Source organism: Cyprinus carpio, unplaced genomic scaffold (assembly GCF_018340385.1).
Source record: "Cyprinus carpio isolate SPL01 unplaced genomic scaffold, ASM1834038v1 S000006629, whole genome shotgun sequence".
NCBI classification, from domain to species: Eukaryota; Metazoa; Chordata; class Actinopteri; order Cypriniformes; family Cyprinidae; genus Cyprinus; species Cyprinus carpio.
In genome coordinates this window covers 169,619-173,211 of record NW_024879261.1, presented here as the reverse complement: position 1 = coordinate 173,211, position 3,593 = coordinate 169,619, and the positions used below count along the sequence as shown (strand labels likewise).

The 3,593-nt window shown below is 34.2% G+C and overlaps 1 long non-coding RNA gene across 1 annotated transcript in view; it reads left to right on the top strand.

The window, feature by feature from the left end:
* The window catches only part of LOC122144284, a 6,327-nt gene extending 4,099 nt beyond the window's left edge, over positions 1-2,228 (top strand). Inside the window, exons 2-3 of the long non-coding RNA XR_006159634.1 lie at positions 1,669-1,739; positions 2,136-2,228. This is a non-coding gene — a long non-coding RNA (uncharacterized LOC122144284). The remainder of the gene's footprint in view (positions 1-1,668; positions 1,740-2,135) is intronic.
* The last annotated feature ends 1,365 nt before the right edge of the window (positions 2,229-3,593 follow it).

Sequence of the window (3,593 nt, the reverse complement as noted above, 5' to 3'; positions counted from 1 at the left end):
ACACATACTAAACATGAATATGATCCCTTAAGCTATTCAAGAGTTATTTAAAAAAGACATACACAATTAAGGTGATATAGAAAATTATAATAAAAAGGTTTGTGGGTTATGTATGCTATGGAGTTAAGCAAATGGATTCTGATATCAATTTTAGAAGTCTTTTTTGCGTTTCATTTTGCGTGCATATAGGGGGATGTAAAGGCTAATTGTACTGTTGGAAAGACCCAGACCGGGGGTGGGGCTGAGTTACAGTCTCCCTCCGTCTCGAAATTTCAGTCAGGTTACTGTTTCTAATGGTATGATAAGTGGGGGAAGTCAATCCAACGCATCTATGTTATTACTCTCATGGCTTTACATGTGAGGGTACAGACTGTCCATCTCTTCGATTATCTTGCTTCAAATTAGACAATCTCCTTCTTCGAATTGAAATTGTCAATAATTGTTCTAATGGTGTTAATGTTGAAAGCTGTTCTGTGAAAAGAGTTGGTTGGCTATCAGATCGTGGTTCTAGGGAGTTGATTTACAACATCCTGCCTTTCTGTGGAATTCGGCTCATGTTTCAACCAGGCTCCCGATCGAATCTTTAATTTGTCTGGTTCACGCTACACTAGTTTATGGTTTTATACTTAATGTTTAGCTGCTTTTTTCCTTTCTTATTTTTTTTTGCCTGTGGGATACCATGAAAATTAATATTAGTTCAATAACTTACTGTTCTACTTGTTTTTACCATTGATAATATAACAGTGATTAAGAAATCAAGTTATGTATTGACTCAGAAGTATGCAGACGTCTTTTTGTCAGGTAATGTTGCCATGGTGAATCATAATTTCGGAGCTCCATTGATCATGGTTTTTCATAGTCGTGGTGCACGTGCTAAACTCAGAGTCAACGTACTCAGTGTGGACTGAGCTAACGTAGTTCAGCAGTTCTGAAATCAAACACTTTCCTATCTCAGGGTAAGTCAGCTCAGAGTTCAACTTGGTTAAACCTCCTTACTGAAACAGGCCTCAATAGGTCTCCACTGTGACGAGCATACAAGAGTTGAAGGCTGAATAAATCAGACATAATTTAATAACTTTACATTAAGTGTTATAGATTTATAGAATTTAAAATATTAAAATATTATAAAGGGCATGTTCATGTTGTCAATTTAGTGTAAGAGACCATGAAAATAAAGGAAGATCACGTTAATTCCAGTGAAGTGGAAATTGTTCATCATTAGGTGTTTTTCGCCCCGTATGTTAATTAACGAAAGTTATTATCATTTCTTTTTTTAAACTTAAAGAAAAACATTTCTTTACTAGATTGAGTTTTCACAGTTTCATGTTTCACATAGTACCAAATGAAACAGTGGATAATATTTTATGATCCAAAATTCTGAATAATATATACAAGAAAATGGCAAATAATGTATTCAGAAAATTTGTTCATCTGGTTGTACAGTAAGAAATATCATTTTTAAATTTGCATGTAATCATTGGATTTTCTAGACATTTTATGGAGTCCTGTTTTCTTTAATAACCTTTATGCTTTTGAGGAAATATACCATGTTGTACTTCCAGGAAACTCAGCCTAACTGTTACAATAGTAATTTACACAGAATTATGGATCAAACCAGAATATACATCCTTTTGCTATTGTAAAATCTCTTTTTACTTTTACTTTCAGAGTAAACATGTCTTCAGTGAAGGTTATGCTTGTAGTCTCTCTCTTCATCCCTGCTGTGAGACCCGATTCAGGTACATGCTTATTGAGAACATATACAGGGATTAATTGCATTTACTGTTTTTTAGTGCTGAAAAGAATCTGAGGAAATTAGGAACAGGAACACATTCCAATTATGGTCACCTTTCTGTTTATATCTATGTGTAGGTACATGCTTATTTTGTTGTTGTAAAAAAAAAACGGCTAAAGGAAATTTTCTTCTTCACTATATCCACTGTCAGTGCATTACTTACAGTAGTGCAACAGTACTGCTTACTTTTTTTTGACAAAATTGTTTTCTGTAGTTATTGACAGTATGTCACAGATTGTGTCAACAGAACTTTACTTGTATTGAAATCTAAACATTCCTTTAATTACATTTCTAATGTGCAATGCAATTTTTATAATGTTTGTATTTGTATGTTCAACAGGTTTGTTTGAATTGGAATGCCTACCTGCAGTTGGAATTCTTGCTCAGACCACAGTTATCAGATGCTTTTCAAAGACACCACAGATATTCAGATGCCAGGTTTATTTAACAAAAAAGCTGAACAGAAAGAGCCATTTTTGAGGCAGGTCGGTTCAGAAGGATCAGGAGATCCGCTTTTAGTCTTGAGAAACTTAGAAGTGGGTCCATATGCAAAATCTCCCTGACTTTACAGTGTTTGTTTTCCTGATATGAGAGGCAAATGTCGGTTACACCGTGTTGCATAGCAGGACAGAGGGTGCTAAAAAAAGAAATACAATTTAGCATCAATTATGCAGGTAAGATATAGTTAGTACTTTTTATGTCTTGATCACTTACAAACACGAGAATATAACATACCTATGTTCATATTTGGTTGTTTAAATTCATGTCAAGAGGCTAATTTATTTCAACTTTGTACACAATTAAATTATTTTAAAATAAAGTGGACTAAACTGGGAATTGGTTTTCATCATGACATATTGTCGTCCTTTTGTTGGTTTAATTGACTTCTATAGCCTTCATTAAAAGTTGCCAGTTAGTGTGTAATTTGATAGAAGTGTCGCTAAATGATTAAATGTAAATGTAATTTTATTCAGTATTCACACCTTCATAACAAATGAAAAACATGTATGTTAAACTTCCAAGGCTTCGTTTTACTTTCAGATTGAGCCTGAGTGAAAATCTTGGCCATTTTGTTTTAAATGTAGTTAAATACCTTCTCTTTTCCACAGTGCTTTCTTAGCACTCATCAGTATTTTGTCTTCTTCCAATAAAGCAAAGTACAAGGATCCTGTCACAAGCATATGGCCTGAAAATGTAATCGATGGAGGATCTGCCAGCCTTTACTGCAATGCTACTGATGGATACCCAGAAGGCTTCATCCATTGGTTTGACCGTTATGAAACCAACTGGACCGTAAATTCAGAGCTGACAAAAGTCCCCAAGAACATCAACGGTGTAAAATCTGTGGCTTTGTCTAGCAAACTGACTTTCAAGTCTATCAACTTGGGCCTGGAACCATTTAGATGCATCGTCTTTAATAGCAAATTTGTAAAAGATGGAGAGAACACATTGAAGATCGCATCTGCTAGAAGTAATTAAGCTTAATTTCTTACCCATTTCTATTAATTATCTAAATAATGTTTTTAGATATTTAGCAGATTGTGCAACAAAGGTGTGTCATCTCTAGACATGTGTCAACTCAGAGTTACCAGTAGCACTGTTTCAAAAGTGTTTACCTCACCATTTCTGAAAATCCTTATTCTAAAAGTGAAAAAAAACACCCTTTTTTTTCTTTTGAGAAAAAGATTAATTGTTGGGAGTTGGCCATTATACAGGATTTCAATGAGGGTCTATATTCTTTACAACGTAATTCGCAATAAAGCATCCAATGATTTGACCATCTTGGAATTAATAGGAA